The 21,782-nt window shown below is 44.1% G+C and overlaps 1 protein-coding gene across 1 annotated transcript in view; it reads right to left on the bottom strand.

The window, feature by feature from the left end:
• LOC116849084 (1-phosphatidylinositol 4,5-bisphosphate phosphodiesterase classes I and II) overlaps positions 1-21,782 on the bottom strand; it is a 283,574-nt gene that overhangs the window by 201,303 nt on the left and 60,489 nt on the right. Inside the window, exon 19 of the transcript XR_004379080.1 lies at positions 11,727-11,772. The gene's annotated coding sequence lies outside the window, so the exon portion shown is untranslated. The remainder of the gene's footprint in view (positions 1-11,726; positions 11,773-21,782) is intronic.

Below are 21,782 nucleotides of genomic sequence, written 5' to 3'. Positions count from 1 at the left end.
AGAGAGAGAGAGAGAGAGAGAGAGAGAGAGAGAGAGAGAGAGACAGAGAGAGAGAAAGAGAGATGTGGCGAGTATCTGCCGTGGAGATGCCGGCTCTCTTCGAGAAGTCCGCAGAAATTGGTCGACCTGGTTTACCTGCGTCCCGACGGAGAAGACGGGAGAGACCGGGGAGAGACCGGAGAGAAACCGATCGGCGGCGATTCTTGTTTCTCGCGCTGGAACGTAATTCGCGAGGGGATCGATCGTGAGTTTATTCGCAAGCCGGACAGGCCCGATCAGGTGATCGACAACGCGAAAGGGTGTCCCGAGTTTTTGAAAAACAAAGAGGAAGGGCGTGCAACCCTCCTCGCCCTCGAGGCACGTCCACCTTGCTCTCGTCCTCTTCCCTCCCCGCAAGTTGGCCGTCCTCCACCTTCGCCTCCGTCTCTTCCATCCCCCCGCGCGAGACCCGACTCTCTTTCGAACGTCGATTCCTCTCGCTTCCCTTTCTTTTTTCCTCCACCTCCGCCCCGTCGCTCACGTTTCGCTTCGCCGCAGCACGGATTCTTAATCGGGCCCATTATCTCCGCGCGATCATCATCCCGAAAACTAATTCGTATTTTTTACTACGAAACCGAAAACTCATAAATCAAAGCTCGCGCGCCGGGGCCCCGGTTTTGCCTCCCTTAAAAAAGTTGCGCGCCGACCGGGGGGCCCCTGCGCTCTCTCTCTCTCTCTCTCTCTCTCCCGCGCGCGCGCGCTCGCGCGTGTAGACAATGGACGCGCGTCCATTTAAGGGATTCGAATGGACGCAATTTTCTATGGAACTTTGTAATTATGGGTAGTTTGTTGGCGCGGTTGGCCCGGTCAAAAGCTCTAGCTCTGGTCCCTCTTTGTGCCTCTACCGGTTAACCATAAAAATTTTCGAATTAAATTAAAAACAGCCGCGCGCGCACACACACACACACACGCGCGCGCGCTTACGTGCGCGCACCGGCGGCAACTGGCGATAATTTGCCGCGATGCCGAGACACGCCGCGCCGTTTGCCCAGCGCGGAAATCGCGGGAAAAGTATCGCGCCTAACGCCGCGGCGATACATATCGGTCTATTCACGGAGCCGATAAAACTTTAATCGCCGTCAACGAGCGCGCATTCAATTATTTAGCCTGCTACGCTCGCACGAACGTCGTGCCGTTTTTACATGCGCACGCTCGCGATACTATTCGAGAATATCGTCGGGAAATTAGAGGACGTATCCGTGAGCCGTCAATGAACTGCGCGCGTATCGCTCAAATCTACTCGCAATGGGATATTATAAGTAGCCCGGAGACGGATAATGGCACTAATAAGTCGTATACGAATAGTTATGCCGATGTCATGTTGTATTATCGGTTACTTGGTCGACCAGGAAATTTGCTCGATTATTTCGCGTTTTTCGTACCGGATGAGAGAAACCGTGTGAACGCAAACAGAAAGAACGTTGTTTAATTCCAGACCACTCAGGTTTTCTCAATAACATGTATACGTAAGCCAAACATAACTCTGCCATAGCAGGCGGGAAATTGACATTGGATGTTTGAGAGGAAGATATTTATTTACCCTAGGAAACTCTCTCTGAGAGAATGATACAGTGGCCATACGTATAAGCGGAAAGAGTTTAAGAAGTAAATAGATATAAAAGTATTAAACAAAAAGAATTTTTAAAAGAAAGAATTTGAAACGAAATTTTAAAGGAAATTTTGAAGACTTCAGAGAGCTCTGCCTACAGAAATGTTGCACAGTTGCAATAATAATAAAATTTTGACAGCTATGACAGTACAACAGACAGAGTAAGAGAACTTGTACTTGAGAACTTGACTGTTCAAAAGTTTCTCGCTCTAGCTTAGAAGATCTGTCAAGAGCCGCCGTATTCTTTGTAAAACTATGCTATATATTTATATTAGGCATGAGTCCCAAAACAGCTTTTCCGCTTTGCCTCAAATTGTCATTGCCAACTTTAGCGAGAATGTTTAGTCTGTTTATATAAGGGAAGAGTTGCTAAAATTGTACCGGTCTCCTAAAACGCACGTCATTAAATTTGTTTTCATTGAGTATAAATGACATTCAACTGCAAAAATGAGGAATAAATGAGCAGCGAGAAATATGAACAAAAAATTTAAGATTATATCTTATTTTATGCGTGTGCTATAAACATTCAAAATAAAATTAGGTACAGTTGATGAGGTACGATTTACGCAATTCTCCTCTATGTCGCGACACTTCGAAGAAAACGAATTAAATACGAATCGCAAAAAACGTAATGTGCATCGCGCCGCGAGAGCGCACGAGAGAGTCGTTCCAACAATGACGATGGCTTTGTTTCTCATTATCCCGGAAGTAGCCGGTAACCAATATTGACTCGCGGCCTAATTATAGCCCGTGCCTTTGTCCCAGCGTAACTGAAATAAATGTAATTAGCGGGGGAAGAAGCGCCGGGAGAGGCGAGGGATCTTTTAAAGGGCCGGTCGACCTCTTATTTTCTTTCCTTGCACTTTGACACTCGCAAGGACGCGTTGGCTTCGCGCGGAGTGGAGGGAAACAAAAAGTGGATAACGATGTTATCTAACTCGCAAACCGCCGCGCCGGCGGATTCCGCGCGATATTGCGCCGTGACGTCGCACAATTACGGCGACTATACCGCGCGGGGGATGCGCAGTCGTGGCCAGATAAGTTGTCTCTGTGAAGTCTGTAATGCATACGTCTAGTCAGGATGTGTGCGCTCCAGAACTCACAGAGAGAGAGCAGCGGCCAACCTATATCCGGCTGCGAGTGTACACACAAATTCATAAATGCTATAAATCCCCGGATCGAGAGTTGCTAAACATTTTCGACTTTACACATAAGACTTGAGATTGAAAATCACATAAGTAACTATAATGGTTATAAGTAATTATAAGAAGTTACAATGGCTCTTTAATCTTAGAACCTTAAACATAAGTAAAATTTATCTAGACAAAATTAATTTTCAAATGTTACTTAAACCTCTACTGCCCACTACGACTCTGAAGTCGCAATCTAATTTCATCATTATTTATCTCCAATATGCACGTTATTCCTATCTTGACCGATATGATGTGAAAGTCACAATATGACTGCCTTTTTTTACTACGTTGGCAGCGATAGTAATTGTCGAACGTGATTTCAGAGTCACAAACTTATTTTGGGAAAATAAAAAATTAGAAAAGTAAAATCGCATCTTATATGTGTCGAGTGCTTTAGTTTTAAACATCCTATACACAAAATAGACCTGCATAGGTACGAGAGTAGTCCCGGCCATGGTCTGATCTTTCTTTCTACACTATATAGTTGTGATATTAACAATTGTACAAATAATAAAAATTACTAGGAATCGATACTGGCCCAGTATTGGGAATAGGTACTTCCTCAGTGTTAGAAATCAATGCTTTTTTTATACTGGTACAATACTGATTTTCGGTACTGTGACAGTACTGTTTTCCGATACTGGCCTTTTTCTATCATCCCAATATACCAATACTAATACTAAACCCGTATTGGCATCTGGTATTATGTCAGTAACGTTTAAATCGGTACTGGGCCACTTTAATGCCAGTAGTAAATTCTTACTTTATTCAACTTCATTGGTCGCAAAAATATTAAAAAATTTATATTTCCCGATATTTTCTATACTAATCTAAAAAAAAATATTGAATTTCAATTATTTTTATAGAAATTATGAGCAAATAAAAATACGGTGAGTAAAATTTACCCACAATTAAAGTTGACGTAACTTTTTAATATTTAGGATTATAGGGTTAATTTAGAATCTGGTTTCAACTTTATTCGTACACATATAATGCCAAAAATCGTATAACCTTCGATCTATTGGACGATATCTATGGCGCCATGTGTACATTCAAACACACATACACACACACACACACACATTTACTAAACGGTGGACATACATTTGTCCGAATGAAATTGCAGCACTTCTGGTTAGTTATCACAACTGAGAGATACTGCTGACGCATTCGCGTGGTACTCGGTTTTGACAGAAATCGCATTGAGAGAAAAAAATAGTTGGAATAACTATAATCTCACTATATTTTATAGTTCGTTTTGGCCTCAAACATATATTTATAGTTCATCTAAACACAAAGATATAGCAGAATGAACACACATTTATAGTCACCATCTTATTATTCTATATGTATAGTAAAACACGTTTTGGAAATATAGTTACATGTAATATTTTCCAAATATTCCAATTGTATTAACTATATAAAATAGTTCTATATAAAATATTTCTCTTACCATTTAATATTTGCTACCTTACTATGTTTTTTATTTCAAATAATTATAATTCTTGGTAAAAGTTTTACATGAGTCAGTTATACTATGCTTATATTGTAAATATTACAAACATTATGGTGACATTTACTATAAAAAAGATATTCCTAACTATAATCTTTTTACTATGCCATTATAGTTCCAAATATCATACATTTTTCTCTCAGTGCGAAGTAACAGCCGAAGTAACGCGAATATAAACCCTTTTGTCGACCCTTTATTATACTCTTACCTAATAGATAAGAATATAATAAAGATATTTACGTTTATTTTAAAACTTTTGCTGCAGTTGCGACATCGGATGTCTCATATATTGTCATTTCGCTTCCTGTTATAACCAAACACTGTGCAAACGCGTTAGTAATGTCTCTCTATTGTGACAACCAGGGGTGCTATTATGGACTTATTCGGAATGGATTCCTACCAAGATACTCCCGTTTTCTTTAGAAAACATAATAAAAACATAATACGAAAATCTAGGAAATAACTGAATTATTCCGATCGAAATCCATTCCGAATAAATCTATGATAGCATCTCAGAAACGCTGTCTTTATTCGGAAAAGTGTATAATCACGCAGAAAAAATATTACTCTAATGCCAAGAAAAGCAACTATTCAGTTTATTTTCCATCTTTTTTAAGTAATAGTCATTTTCAACAAAAAATATATATTTTTTGATAATAATCTTAAAATATACTCATTAGAAATTTGAGAAGAGCTCATTATCATGTACTTAGGAGAAGAATTTCTCTTTACAAAAATATTATTAAACTATTCAAGATGAAGTGGGCTCAACTCTATGCAGCAAGCAAACCGAATTTTTGCTTTAATTCAATATTCTTGATTGAAATGCCAAACTCATTAGGATTCAAAATGTATTTGAAAAAATGTGATGAACTTGCGATAGATTTGCGAACATATAGACTTGTGAAACACTCTTGGAACAAATAACATTTACTTGAATGCAGTATATATTTTTCTGTGTGCACCGTTTAGTAACCGAGTATACGTCAGCGTGCGTCGTGCAGTTCGCAATTCGCGAATTCGCACGTCGCTCGTGAACGATGGTCTTTCTCTGCTTCTTTCTCTTCCTCTCTCTCGACAAGAGCATCGATCGGTCCCGCGAGGCATTCTTGCACGACCGACCAGCGAGATTTATACCTTGTAATGAGAAATCATTAGCCGCGAGGTGTATTAGATAATCTCGGTAATTGCCAAAAATTGGCCGGTCGTTTCCGAGTCGCGAGCGAGCGCGCCGATGGTACGAGAGCCTTTCGGTACCTGCCGGTCCGGATTTAGAAGGGCACCGTAGCCCGGGGCCCGCCGATTTTCGAGGTTCCGTCGTGACGGGCTCTCGAGAGGAGGAAGGGCGATTCCGAATTAAACGAAATTGGAATGCGCACCGCAGGAAACCTAATTCACGATCGAATAGAGCGCGAGCCGTCAGATCGGCGTCGCGCACCTCGTGAAAGTCCCGTTTCGTCCAGAGCGCATCTTTTGATGGTTCCAACCCGACTAGAAATTTATTCCATGGTCCTGACCAGGTTGATCCCAATCAGTTATATCTGCTTGGTATAAGGTGATGTTATCGGGTCCTAATTATTGTTAAGGTCCTAATTATTAATAATCCTTGTTATTAATAAGGTCCTGATTGCCACGTTGCGTTACATGACTTATCAGGACCCGACAACATCACTTTATGCAAACCAAACAGCTGATTGGAATCAACCTGCAGCATCACGGGATCGATTTCTAGTCGAGGACATCGTTTTCTTTTGCAGAAGGTAGAACGAAATTACACATCATTTTTAACCGACTTCAAAGAAAGGAAGTTCTCAGTTTGCCCTGTATATACACACATAACGCGAGTACCGTTAAAGATATTGAGATAAAACTTTTTGTAACTTGTTCAGTACGTTATCTAAATAGTTTCCAGATTAGTGTCATTATCTGGACTTGTCCAGCTGACATGGAATTGGATAATTCCATTAGTTTCTTGCAAATTCGAGAACATCTAAAGATACAAGATTGAATTTTTATTTTTGACTGACTTCAGAAACATCTTTTTTTAACCAACCTTAGAAGAAATTTGTAGTGAGTAATTAAAAGAAATAAAATAAAAAATTAAGAAAATAAATTATCTTCAAAGACCATAAAAATGCCAGCAAATATAAAACAATTCTGAATCAATATTCCTGAGTCAATCAGGAGTCCTGTTCTAATATTCTAATTAACGATATTAGAAGCCAATATTGGAGAAAGACGAATTAAATTTTTATATAAAACTATATAACTATAGGATAATAAAAATATGATTATTGATAATAAAAAAATGTGATTGGCTTAATTAGTCGGGTTTTCAAACTGTAATATCGTTAGAATTTCAGAATAGTTATATATTTCAGAAGTTAGAAGTTCAGAATAGTTATATATTTCATAATAGGGAATATTGGTTCAATATTATTTCACACCCTTCAGAACTATTGAGGATTCTGAAAGCAAATTATTTGTTTCAAAAAGTTGGTTTTTTCACACTTTCTATTCACTTCGATGGAAATTCAAGTGTGCACGCATGTCTAACGGGATTTCGACCTCAGTCGTGGACACGCGAAGAGTGCGAATACGAGTTCCACGCGTTCGGAAGGATTTCACGTGGGTATGACAAATGACGATGAGAGAGTGTCGGGGAATCCATTCGATCGCTCGACACGCTCGCACGAACACCGCGGAACGATCAAACAATGGGATCGCGGGGTTCGGACGGATATTAAAAAAGGAACGGACGAGCGCAGGAAGACGAATAAGAGACGAGCCCTTCCCGCTCTCGCCCGGCGCGCAACATATGTATCCACCTTCGTTTCCCGGGGGCGAAGCACGGCGTCAAAATCAATCACCTCGGATGACGTCCCGATGGCGGCGGCGGCGTCGAGGAACGCACAACGCATTTCGCCGATATAGAAACGAACAACGCAAAAAAAGATATATACACACACATACAAAACACAGAGCGGGGGAGGGAAGCCCCGAGAGTGCGCTTTGTCGGAACGAGCCGCTGCTTTTCCGCATCGGGAAGGAAATCCGAGCGCGCGCGTTCCGCGTTCTCCCTTTGTGCCTCGTGTGTCGGGATATCGCAGCTATTGGCAATATTAAAAATCGCGACTCCCGCCCGAGAGAGAGAGAGAGAGAGAGAGAGAGAGAGAGAGAGAGAGAGAGCCCGGTGAGAGGAGGAAGGCGCGCCTTCGTTAATTCATTGGGAGCGGTCGGGGTGGTGCGTCCTTTCGCGAAAATCGGGCAGATTAAAGGGATACCGGGGCGAGAGAGGAAATGAAGGTCCAATCGGATGGGACCACTCAAATCGGGAGGAACGCGATCGAGAGGCACAGCGCGTCGTCCGAAATTAAAGCCGCGTCCGACAATATCGCCCCCGAGAATCTGCATATCATACTAGGCGTTCCCAATCAAGTAATTAACAAAAAACCACGGTACGTGCCATTAATCATCCCGCTCGGAGCTACTCGGAAACGGGCGCGTACGCGCGCTCGCGCGGGCGCGAGGTATCAGATTAGCTAACCCTTTCGAATAGGCGCGCGCGCGCAGTCGCCGAAGATGGAGAACCCTCGGCGGTACCACTAATTTCCGAGTGACCCTTGGACCCGCTTCGCTCACCGACTGGTCCCCCCAACCTCCCCCGCCGAGATATTATCCGCGGTACGCGCAAATTGCCGTATTCGTATCGTATGGGTGAATATATCATCAAGCGCGCGAGAATACACGCCGAGAGCGCGAGAGATAATCCGAGAGTTCTGAAGAACGAGTTTCGGGAGGCACGACGCGCCGGCGAGGAGGGCCGGCTTCATCGTATGCGCACACATGACACACGCCGCGACGAGACGCGGATGGGAATTAAAACAAAGTATCTCTGCCATTGTGTGTCGCGGCCGCATGTGCCAGAATAAATCTGTGCTTTCGAGGATGTCTGCCGCATGCCGGCGCATAAGTCCCGCGCAAATTGCGTTCTCGCACAGCGACTCGGCATGCACTCTCGGTCCCCGCGCCTCTTTCTCCTCGGCTTTTCTGCGTTTCGCCTCTCTCCCTCCCCCGCTCGCTCTTTCTCTTTGCGAGTATTCTTTAAATTCGTCGTTCCACCTCTCGCCCCCGATACATCGTCCCCTTCTCCACTCCTCTGTGTACCCTCATTGAAGCGAGGTCGATATCTCTCCTCCTCTTCCTCCTCCCCCGCCCACACGAGCATTCGGAGATCATTGCGCGCTGCAACGTCCAATTATTCCAATGCAAGCCGAGTTCAAAGAGGTTAATTCCGGGGCTAATGTATTCACCCCTTTTTACTTGAACCCCGCAGATTTCGTATGTATTGCCAATTTTGCATTTATACCCCCGCCCCCGCCGCCGCGTTCGCGCGCCGTCCATGAATAAATTCATCCCTCGGTTTCGCTTTCGATCACCTTTCCCGCGCTGCTTTCTTTTACTCTCTCCCTCCCCCTCTCTTCCTCCCTCGCCCTCCCGGCCCAGCGAACGCGAGCGCGCGCGCCTTTCTAATTTTATTACTCGCAGATTTATGCGCGACGACAAACGCAAGCGTTTTCGTATCCCGGTCTTCGGCAAAAATTCCACTATGCGCCGTCGAAACGAAGCGCTCGGCTCTCCCGCGGACTCGAGCTGGTCTGAAAGCGGCAAAGGGCCTCAAGGGTGAAAGCCTCGCTTCGCGGCGCGTAACGAGATCGGATGATTCGATACATTAATCCTCGCGTTGCTTATGATTGCGCGGCGGTTAATTGCTTTCGAGATTTCCAGAAAGCATCACGGACTCGGACCGGAGAGGAGGACGCAGCGAAACACGGCCGAGAGCGACGAAGAGGACGAATGCGTATCAATCAGAGCGGTGTCTTGCCCACGCAACCCTCCAACACCCCCATACCGAAAACAGCCCCAATGCCCCGCCAGGACTCTCTCTCACGCTCCTTGTCAACTGAAGCCCTCCCTCCCTCTCTTCCTAACTCCCCGTCCTGCCCCTCGACGTCGACTTGACACTGCGCGGGTCTGGAGGATAGGTGCGTGCCATTTATCACCGGTGGGGAAAAAGTGCGCGTCATCGCCCGTACCGAAACCGGAATGACTTCGTGAGACGCCTGTCAACAATATATATCGCCCCTTCCCGCGCGACGATTTCGTAACGAAACCAGACGAACGCGCCATCCTTTCGTGTTTCTAAATCCCCGATGTGCTAATCCGCGACTCCTAGATTTAGATTGGAATCAAGAGCAGAGACTGACTGCCCTACACGCAAGAATTCTTATCTCGCAAGATAGATGCGCGTTATATAAAATGTCGGACAAGTGTCTCAGATAAAGTGTGATAAATATATATCAGATAATATGTGTAAGACATAATATATAGGATAAAATGTTATGTAGGACACAATTTGTAAAATATCATATGTGAGAGAAGATATATAGGATAAAATATCATGTAAAACATGACAAGTATAAAATAAAACATCATATGTAAAAGAACGTATGTAGGACAAAATATCATGCGAAATAAAATATGTATTATATGCAGGGAACTGCATTTCTCCGCAAATTATCGTGGAGTAATTTAGCAGCGTATTCTCTTGAGCTTAATTGGAATCGAAGATCCTAACAAGAAAACATCGAGGTCGCGATAGTTTGCAAGCAGTAAGCGATGAAAATTCGTCAGTAATATCGCATAAATTTCACGCGGCCGATCTCTACAACACTGCTCAAGAATACGCGGGCATTGTTCCTTTCGTTGTAAGTCAATGCAATTTGTATCTACGCATGCACTACGTTGCTATAATGTTCTATAACAGTTCAAGTTTCGCGCTCACCATTCGATGATGAAGTCTGCCGATGTCCAGCCGGGTCCTCTCTCCGATGAGGACCGTCGCAGCACATCCTTCCTCCGTGATCGTGCATCCAGTCTCAGTTGCTGCGCGTCGTCCCACGTTGATTGCACTTTGTTTCGGGAAACTTTCTTGCACTCGCGACGCGACAATCGCGTTTCTTACGGCGTTTAATGTGTCGAAGACGTCGACTGACGGTGACATCGACGGAAAGGTTTGATCTCGAGACGGAATCCGATCAACGAAACGTGAAGCAGATATTGCGGATTTATTCCAATTCTTGCGGGAACAATCGCGAACCAAAGACCGACCGCGTCGATTGCGTAACTGATCAAAGCCGTGCGCAAAAACGGGATGTAATAATTTCGCTCCGAAAAATGTAATCGCAACGCGAAGGTGAGTATGAAAAGTCGGAAACCAATTCGCGTCGATCGTGTAAAAGATTTGTGAATGCGCACACGAACCGAAAGTGACTTAAAAAGTGTGGCTTCGCAATACTTTTGCGAAGACAATTCCGCATATTTTTGCGGAAACCCTCGCAGTACCTCTGCGAAGTTTGTTTTCATAGCATATAATCGCGTATAAAAACACTCATAAACTGCGACTCCGCAATATTCTTGCGAAGACAAGTCCGCATATTAATGCAGAAAGACAGTAGCTTTGCGAAGTTTATTCTAGTAGGAAGGACCTCTCGCAATTTAATTTAACGGAAGATCTTTGTAGAATATGTAAACACGAACATAAACAAAAAATGCGAAGACAAATAATCGAAAGAAATTTTGACGATTACAAAGATTTGTAACTGTTTATGCGAGCAATGAAATTGTAAACAAATGTAAGACGGTTCTTTTACGTTCCTGATTCGAGGGACATTTTATTCCCGACTGTGTGTGTTTCATAAAGAATTATACTCTGCGTATAAACTTAAAAATTAAAAACGATCGCGAAATTAATGCGTTCACGTACACGATAATAATTGCCAAGTTATCATGACAAATTACAAATTGTAAATATATTTTAAATTTGATTTGACGTAGTCGCAACGCGAAAATATACGTGTAAGAAATCGAGAAAGAAACAAACGCTTGACTGTAGTAAACTTTATGAACATGAGCGAATTAACTGCGCGCTTCGCGAGTGATTGCGCAATTCTGGTGCGCATTTTGTCAATAATGCTCAAAACAACCAGAGGATTATACTGAACAAATAATTTTGCAAATAAATGCTTTCATAGCCTGAATCGAATATAAAAGTAAATAACCGAAATATCGCATTTATGTACACCAAAGAACAAAATCAGATATGTTGAGAGAAATTTTCGATACTTAAAATACTTATCAAAAATAAAAAGACAATTGAAGAAATAATCCCCTAATTATTTCCAACAATATTTTCCGTTCAACAGCACGTACATATACACACATGCAAAGATCTACGAACAAAACAAATTGCATTGATTCCAACGAATGTTTTAAATATCCAACACCTTAAATTTTCATATCTGTGACTCACCAAGCGCTTGAAGTTCAGGGCCGGCCACGTTCTGCCACACCAAGATCTGAAATACAGAAAAACAATTTCATTAGTTAAATTCAGATTAATCCGGTTTACAGCAAACAAATGGAATATAAGAAAACGAATATACTGAGAGAAAAAATATCTAAAAAGATAATAAATATCTCTTTGATGAATATTGACATTATATTCACTTAAAAATCCAAATCTTTTATTTAAATAAAATAAACAACTGCTTTCATGAGAAGAACTAAGATTTCCTTAAAATTTGACGAAAATGTATATTTTCTTATTCTTGAAAAATATTTTATGTTGATATAAATGAATATGTTATTAATACTTCCTTCTGCCGAATAAATATTTACCATTTCTTAAATATTTTTTCTCTTAGCGTAAAGATACGAGCGAATTAACTTTCCGCGAAAGTCATTCTAATGCGCGATATGCGCGGCTTTCGATTCGAAGGGTTAAGCACAGAAACGTAGCGAGCATTACCTTCGAGCCGACCCTGCTCGGCCCGAACCGGCTCCTCCGATGCTGCATCTGCATCCCCCGAAACCGCATCTGCCGTGTGGCCGCGAGCGTTATCGGCCGGTGGTCGAATATGCGACAAAAAGGAATTCTTCCTCTTAGGCACGACGATAGAACGATTATTTTATCTGAACAAATTACGACAGCTCCGACCGTATTTACTTTTTAATCTTAGCACAAACGCGGTGTGATATTCACCCTCTGAATTTCATAGAGACGCGCTGTTCACGACGATCCCGACACGGTAAGACACGTGGCGTACCGCAATTTTCACGTATCCCCCGATCGAGTCAATGGCTGCGTTCAGCAGACAAAGCTGCTTTGCAACTGTTGTAAAATTCGTAAATCTGGATTGGTACATGCTCTTGAATTTAACTAAAATTAAGAGCATACTTCAATCAGATTTACGAATTTTACAACAGTTGCAAAGCAGCTTTCTTTTGCCGCACGCAGTCAATGGAAAAGTCGGAAATATAGCGCGACACGTGCGCGACACGTACACTTCCGCGTCTACAATCGTTATAACTGACTCTGTCCGTTGCGTGCCTACATGTCTACACACCGAGTGTTGTTGTTGTCGCAAGATCGCGCGTCCTTCCCCGCGCGCCCTCAGCCCGCGCGACGCTCACTACACGTTGGCTCAACGGCCGTTATATTACTTCTTTGTTTTTCACGCTTACTAAATTAATGTCGCACTCAATTTTATAATGTTTAATTGTCAGATACATGTGCGCGTTTCAAGATGCGCCTCGTGCATTTCCGTTGTGCATCTATTGAATGAAATAATTATATATAATGCATAGTTAAAATTATGAAATATACAAGCATTATGGGAGTTTATAAAATTTGTTAAATATGTTTAAACGCGCGGATGGACCGCGTATAATAAATTCTTACGAGAGTCTATATAGTTGCGCGCGTGTTACTCTTGATGATATTTAATTTAATTGATATTTAATACTGAGAGAAGAAATAAAAGATATTTACTTTAGAATTGTAAAAATATCAATTAAATTCGCCTTAATTTAATAATTGATTTGAGTAATAATTCATAATTTAATTAACTGACGATTAATATAAACCTATTCAATTAAGAATATTTTAGTTAACCACTGACTTCGAGAAATCTAATTAAAAATCATTTAATTAACGATTGATTTGAAAGAATTCAATTAAAAACTGTTGAATTAACGATTAAAACGAGCAAAAGTAATTAGTATATACGAGTATAAGCATATATTCAGCTCGTTGGATACCATGAGCAATGTAAATAACTGCGGTTACAATTTCGATTGACATCGATTGGTCAATCGTCTTACTGCGTTTTTCGATTAAATTTGCTTATATCAATTGTCAATTAAATAACCCTTAATTACACTGATTATGTTCAATCGTTAATTGAATAATCTTTAATTACTTTCGCATGTTTTAATCGTTAATTCAACAGTTTTTAATTGAATTCCTTCAAATCAATCGCCAATTGTATGATTTTTAGGTTAGATTTCTTGAAGTCAGTGGTTAATTAAAATATTTTTAATTAACTACTGACATATTTTTAATTAACCATATTTTTAATTGAACAGATTTATATTAATCGTCAATTAAATTCGATAATTAATTGAAAAAGTAATTAATTACTCGCAATTCTGGTTTTAAATAAAAAAACACATATAAATAAGACAAATATATGTAACTATATATACATAAGAAAATCCTTTCTCTTAAAACCTTAGCGTTGCATAAAAGCAGTTGTTTATTGTACTTAAATAAAAAAGAATTTAGATTTAAATGAATATATTATTAATATCCAACGCGAATAAATGTTTCGCAATTTTTTAATATTTTTTCTCTCAGTATTGGTGGAATTTCTGAAAGTTGTGATGGATGTCTCACATATAAGAAACGAAATATTATCAATAAGGAAGAGACTGGGGACTAAAAATAACCATTTATATTCAATCAGACTAATATTTCTAGTTTTATCTCGGCATGGGAAGAAATTAACACGTCGTGAGACGCGAGAGCTTTTAAATTTTCTTTTAATCTTTAAAGTATTATTCTATTTCTGTTCTTTAGATAGGATCATTATAATTTGCCTCTGGTAAAACTAGTTCTGATTTTTCCTATTAACTGTGCCTCCAAAATAGATAACAGATGACAAGTTAACATTTGCATAGTTAGGATTTGAATGTGCCAAATTTGCGCGATATAATAACTGGCCAATTTTAACTCGAGAACTATTGCGACTTCGATATTTTCGTGTCGATATAGTATCGAGTCTGTAATTAAACTCCATAACGCTCTATTAAAGTATCGCGCGATAGTGTTGGGAAATTGTGTGCACAGCGAAGTAAACATTCAAAAATTCACAGGTTCAAAACGGAAAAATGCGCGGCGCTATATCATCGCGAAACTCGAGACTGCCGCGGCTTGTTGATGATCGCGGAAAGTTCGCTGCATTTTCATAGCACGACGCCGATCCACTCTCGTGGACAAATAGTTTAAGACCTATTATGGTATAAGAAAGGCTCGCCTCGATATCGGTTGGCAGATATCAACCTGTCGAAACTCCGCCGCGGAAACTTAGTCAATCTGCTGCTCCCGACCCATCCTTATTCCGCCCCAATCGACCCTTAAAGCTTCGGCAACGAGCGCCCTGCCGGGTAAGTCGGTGGGGTGTCCTCGAAGGTAGCAGATCGTATTTCGAAAACTCCCTCCTTCTTGCCAAGGCAAGAACTCGAGAAACAAAGAGGACAAGAGGAGGAGGGTGTCCGACCGTAGAGGATGGGGAGACGTTCGAGTTCGCTCGCAAAGTGTCAAAAGCTTCACGAGCGAGAGAGTGGCGGAGGTGGAGGCTGAAAGAAGAGGACGACAACCGAGAGAGCCAGACCGATCGTTCGTCACCTGAAAGACTTAGCATCGCGATACGTTGTCAGAAAATATCCCGACGACACGAGGATCCGGAAATTTGGTATAATAAGAGGTGAATTTCCACGGCAATCACATTTCTGTGTGCAAACGCAGACGAGTCAATAAAGGTGCAAGATGACGGATCTTAAGTTTGATCTTTGCTTCCTGTTTTTTGTCTTTTTAACTCTTTCTCTGTATGACTTAAGCCTTGAACCTTAATCCAGAAAAAAATAGACAACAAGAAGCAAGAAGCAAAGAATACGTTGTAAACCAGACTTTATAGTAGCGAGGAGAGTAGATTCAACAAGATCGTTCCCAATCGAAATTTTGATTCTACTTACGACTCAATATTCGATTTAACGACTATTTTGATATTCCAAAAACTATATCAATTTTTTTTACCTAAATTACTAGCTGTGCCTCTTTAGGTCCCTTTTTAATATACAGTAGTATTTTGTGCTAAGTAGTTTCCACGTATATTACACATATACTGATCCTTCAGTACAGATGGTTCAAGTCCAAAGTAGGACTAAAATTTCGCGACTGGAAACCTTTTAGCGATCGTATCCTTCCGGAGCACCGCTCGATGTTGAGTCTCTCGAGCAGGCCATCACGAGACAAATGATCTCGCCTGCGAGATCGAAGTTCGGTGCATCGGATAACGCGTGGGCGGAAGTTGCAACATTGCGTGGGTTGGTTGTAGGAGAGGGGGGCGTCCTCGTGGCGTCCCCGGGGGCAGCGAGAGGCCACATACCTGTGTGTAAACCCAGGCAGCACGGTATAGTTCATCCGAGACGCATTTTTCGCCCCCCTAACCCCGTGGCACTTGACCTCGAGGGGCTCGGCGGGCAACGGGGACGGACGGGAGGTGGCGGGCGACGCCGGAGATGCGGGTTGGACCACTACGAAAGGACCGGGATGCCTTCCGGGACTCAAAGACATTCTCGTCTTGGGGACCGCGAAGTTTCAACCATCCTCGATGACGGCGGAATCCCTGACCGCACGATATCCCGGGGGCGCATTCGCCCGCTCGCCCCCGCCCTCCTCTTCTCTCCCTCCGCCTTCCCCGGTCCATCCGTTCCCGCTCGTACGCCACGACATCCCGCGCATTGTCGGCAACTTCCGCCACAGATTCGGGAATGTCCCGCGGCCCAACCGCCGAGGAAGTATTTTATTAGCGGCCTAATGTGTGGATCGGAAAAAAAATAACAGCGACGTGCCATTGCCACCGTCGCTACCACCGCCGCCGCTGCTGCCGCCGCCGAACTGACCGAAACGCGAGACGCACGGAACTTTCGGCCCGGTGTAATAATTTATTTGCATAATTACGTATGTGCATAATTATGAATTTAAAGCGTCCCACGGTACATCGTACCTGATACGCTCCGGCCGTAATAGTAATAAGTTTGTGCCAGACTTGCCGCCGAGCCGCGCCACGCCGCGCCGCCGTCCATGACGCTCGCTGTGCAGCGCGTTTATCGATCGTATAACGCATTTACGGCGTATCGAAATATAATACCGCGCTCATCGGCAACTCGAAACATTTAGCGGAGCCCGAGTAACTCCGAGAGCTTCGGTCCGAGCCGCCACGTTATACAACGGCGCGCCCGGCTATACGTTACATGCGTATGTAAGGCTGTATTAAACGATGCTACGCCGAGCCCCCTTTATTTACGGACGCCGTTCGCGAAAGGGGTAACGAACGCGAGGCGTCTCGGTGCCGCGACGCGCGTCATATACGCCACTTTATATTTGCCGATCGACTTTTCTCAGCGTAATTACGGCGCGATTAGCGCGCGCGCTCCTATACGCACTCGGACGGACGAAATTGCCTTCTTCAATTTTTCTATGGGAGGTAACAAGACACGAGCGTATATGGGACGCGCTTCACCGTCGATCCCGGGTAAAACTTGACGTGCGAAATACTCGGTGCTTGGTCTCTCCCTTTCTTCGACTTCGTATCATATTCGTGATGATATCATCGACGAAGAGCGTCTACTTTCCTGGAGCAAAGTGCTCTTTGCTCAAAGCTCCTTTTGCGTTTACAGCAAAGTAACGTTACGAGACCGAGGGACCAAAAGCGAGATACACGCAGAGGCGGCCGATGGATTCGACGAAATGGAAACAGGGAGAGGCGCAGGCGGATAACTCTCGCTGCAGAGAGGTGGAAGAGTGCGACGGACAGAGAAAAAGAGAGAGAGAAAGAGGAGGGAGGGCGACAGAGAAGCGTGGGGAGAAAGAGCCGTAAAGACGAAGTTATGGCTTTTCGCAAGATTCGCCCGCCTCCGTCCCTAATAATGGATAAAACGATCATAAATTCGACGGGGGAGCTCTTCGGCCTCTTTAGGAAATATTAATTAAAATGTAATTGTTCCGTACGGAGTCTCTCGAGCGCGGGGTAGGGTTACGCCGTTCACCCTCTTTAGATCTTGCGTCGCGCGAGCCTCTTTGTTTTCGCATTCGATAACTCAACCGCGCGTCTTCCGGCAGTCAACCCCATCGTTTTGCAGCAAAGAGATCTGTAACTTGCGAATTTCGATCTATCTTCGATTCCTCGATTTACTCGCAGAGGTGACTATGGCAGTGACCGCGACAGTGCAGAGAAACAGAAACAGAGAGAGAGAGAGAGAGAGAGAGAGAGAGAGAGAGAGAGAGAGAGAGAGAAAGAAAGTGTGACGTGAACGGGGAACGACGTGTGAGATCGACCGAGGAATATTTCCATCGTTGATTAGCACGTGTCAAGAGCTCGCGAATAACAACACGTCAAGGGCGACGGTACTTGGAATTTTAGCCCATCTTTCGACCTAAACTTTCCAACATCTGTATATCCTTAAGGATCAGAGAGTCTATATTTAACTCTAGAGAACCCCAAACATTAAAAAGTTACGTGAACCTTAAACATAGGTAAATTTACCCAGCGGATCTTCTTTTGCTTATAATTGCTGGAAAAAATTATCAAAATTTAATATTACTTTTTTAATCAGAATAGAGATGGACGAATATAATTCTGTTAATATTTTTACGACTCAATTTTCAAAGTTGAAAAGGATAAACAACAAAACAACAAGTATATACTTATGAACACTAATGCGATCTGGGTAAATTCTACTTATATTTAGAATCTTGAGATTACATACGTATGACAGCTGAAGTCCCATTCAGCGCCTCTAAATAGCGGAAAACGCACAAAACACCGTAGGTCCTAAAGAGCAACTTTCGGCGAAGCTAATAAGTTAAATAGAATCAAAACATGGTTGATACAGTTTTCAGAGTGTCAAAGTAGGCGTTGAATGTAATATCGATATCGAAAGTAGAATCAACATTCTGACTCGGGTAAATTTGGGAAAGGAAGCGGGGCCCGATATGTGCACCGCGAACCGGCCTGCCGCGTCGCGTCGCGGTACCGGCGTCGGGGTATCGGTGTCGATGCCAGGGTGTGCCACTGGCTCGAAAGTAATTCCGTCCGGTGCACGATATTCCCGAAAACTCGTGTTTTCGGCATATCGCCCCGTCGTCGGGCGCACTACCGGGCTCTTTCCCTCTCTCTCTATCTCTCTTTCTCTTTCTCTCTCTCTCTCTCTCTCTCTCTCTCTCTCTCTCTCTCTCTTTCTCCCTCTCTCCCTCGATCGAGCTTACGGGCCGTCGTCTCTCTGTGAAGTCCGTCGGGTCGAGGCGCACATCAAAGAGAGGGCAAACAAACGGAGGGGGCAGGGTAAGGGTCCTACCGATGCGATGCAATTCGGACATGGGACACAAAGTGATGACGTCACCAACCGGCCGAAAGCCCTGTCGTCGTCGTCGGCCATTGTATGCTCAGTCACTGGTTTACAAGTTCATTGCACACTATCACTTTATACCGACACACCGGCCACCCGGCCGGCGAGGACCCCGCGACGCCCCGCGCGCCGCCACGATGCTCCTGTCTGGAGCACCGGCTACCCGCTCTGCCTTGTTCGCTCGTTCCGCCGTGTTCGGAAGAGTCGATAAGATCGGGTATCGTATGAAAAATCGGGATTTTCAATCGGACGCAGAGGTAGTGAACTCGCTTCTCGGATTGAGCGATTAAAGGGATGGCCGGGTGAGACGTCGTTGAGTAATGATCGCAACGTTTTGACCCTCCACCGCTGTCCCGTGGGTTATTTTGGGAACAGTTGAAGTTTCAAATGTCTGTTACGGATTTTTATTAAAAAAAGAAAAACATAAACAACGTTGGGGACTAACGTTGGGGACGAAAAACATTGGGGACCGAACAACGTTCTGACTAGAAAGTGGAGATCTGAAATAAGAAAACATTTTACCCCGATCTTTTTTACTCATACGTAGGGAGAAAAGTGCTACGGTCTACGAAGTAAATAACGAAAAACAGGGAAGTAGACGGAGGGTTATCCGAGGTGAAAATCTTACTTTCGATCTCAATATTCCACTTTTTAGATACTCCGAAGACTATATCAATCCTTTTCGATTCTACTTAATCTATTAACTTTGCTAAGAAGTCGTCTTTAAGACATACAAGTAGCATTTTGTGTATTTTCCGTCATTTAGAAACGCTAAGTAGAACTTTAATTTCCCCCCACGTGTATCACTATATCTATACTAATCTTATATACAGATGTTAGAAAGTTCTGGAGCCGAAAGCAGAGCCGAAAATTTCGACTTTGTTAAATAATAGACACAATTAAATAGACCTGGGACTTAAAGCAATAGATAGTTTACTATTTGAGAGATTTTGCAAAGACGCTACAATCAAAACAAATATAAGAGAACGCGTTGGATCTATGAATTTCTTTCAAGGTGAGGATTGCTTTGCTCATTCATCGCCATCAAGTGACGATTGTTACGCGTCAATGACAGTCATGAGGCTGAGTGTTCGACTGAAATGGAGGATAAAGTACTGCGACTTGAGCATGCGAAACGTCGTCGACACGGTAGCCGAATCCACGCCATTTTGAAAGCGAGGTCGTCGATCGTTCTGTCGGAAGTCTGTCGTGGTGCGCCGCAGCTGCCACGAAACTCATATCCGACAATCGATCTCGGCGCGTGCTGGACTCGCCATTTTGAAGGGGGGTTCCGTTCCTCGTCGCCATTTTCTCTCTTTACGCACGAATATCGGTCTCGGTCACGGCATATAGCGGCGGCGGCGGCGGCGACGGCGTCGGCGATCGGCACGCACCTCCTGGCCCGTCCAGAAATAATCGTCCTCTGTAACGAGAGGTACTTCCGAGCCGCCGCATTCTAGAGCGCGATGGCTTGATATTACACGAAGAACGGCCGGCCGACGCGAATCGACAGATAACATCGTAGGATAGGAAGAACGTTATCGAGAACGTTAATTGCGCGACCGCGGAATAGCACGAAGCACTCGTTGTGTCATGTCGAAGAAGTCGCGTGCGCACGAGACGCTTAATAGAAACTAATTGCCACCGCTAATTACTTCATCGCCTCGTGCGTGTCGCGGAGGAGACGTGGACCGGTTCGCCACATGCAATCGATGATTACGCGACGGTGAGGAGCGAAGGAGGAGGATCCCGCGTGAGCCAAGCTAAAATTCGATCTCGCCGCGACCAGCGAATATATTCGACTTTCCGCAACGGCACGAGTAACGACTTAACGCGAGTTGGGTGCCGATATTGCGAAATCCGTCGATCGCGTCGCTGGTTGTACATGGCGCCAGTAGGGTGACACGGGGGAGGGAAATGACGAGGGACGAGGCGAGAGGGCAAGAGAGAAGGAGAGAGACCGGACGAGCGGGAGCGAGAGGAAGAGCCAAAGGGGTACGAGGCGGAACGGAACAGAGAGAAAGATAGAGAGGGGGAGAGAGGGAGAGAGTGGACAACGCCGAGCCGAGCGTACCACCCAATTACACTGCAGTTCAAACACATGCAAATCCGGAGAATAAGCTTTATTTGTTGTGCAAATTAGCCGCATATTGGCGCACCGAACGAACGGGTTTTGTTACCACGAGAGTGAGAGACGGAGGAGGTGAAAGAGGGTGGTACTGGCAGAGGGGGGAGGAAGGGTGTGGACGCGCGGGGCCAGCCAGAAGGGGGCAGCGGGAGGAAGGGGGCAGGGATATAGAGGGAAAGGGAGGGAGGGAGGGAGAGAGAGAGAGAGAGAGTATCGTGGGTCAATTGCTTATTTTGAGTCGGGCCGGTGCACCCACCGTCCTGTAAATACCGCACTGCCGTGCATACCGCCGCGCGCGAAATATATATATGCATACGGAACACGACCGAAAAATTGTGATAACGATAGCGGAGACCAATTTCTGCCGCCAAATTGCGCCGTACGAAGGGTGAACCCGATCGGAACAAGGTGATTTGCAATACAGAGGATCGCGCTAAATCGGGACCGAATGCGGCTTACTCGCCGCTCTCGTTTTACATCTAATGCGATGTAAATCGCGCGCGTTGCGCGAGCACGCCCGCGACAGAGTCCTTTCTGATACTTTCGACGGCCAGAGGATCGATCGTCGGGGGAACGAATCGCCCTTCCGAGAGCTCGGGTGCGAGAAAGGAATTGGCCCCGTAATCGAAATCAATAAAAATATAGACTCGTCTTTCTCTCTCTCTCTCTCTCTCTCTCTCTCTCTCTCTCTCTCTCTCTCTCTCTCTC

This window comes from Odontomachus brunneus, unplaced genomic scaffold (genome assembly GCF_010583005.1).
Source record: "Odontomachus brunneus isolate Ranch 3 - 2012 unplaced genomic scaffold, Obru_v1 Obru_scaffold_106, whole genome shotgun sequence".
NCBI classification, from domain to species: Eukaryota; Metazoa; Arthropoda; class Insecta; order Hymenoptera; family Formicidae; genus Odontomachus; species Odontomachus brunneus.
The sequence above is the reverse complement of the archived record's forward strand: the minus strand, read 5'-3'. Positions and strand labels throughout refer to the sequence as shown.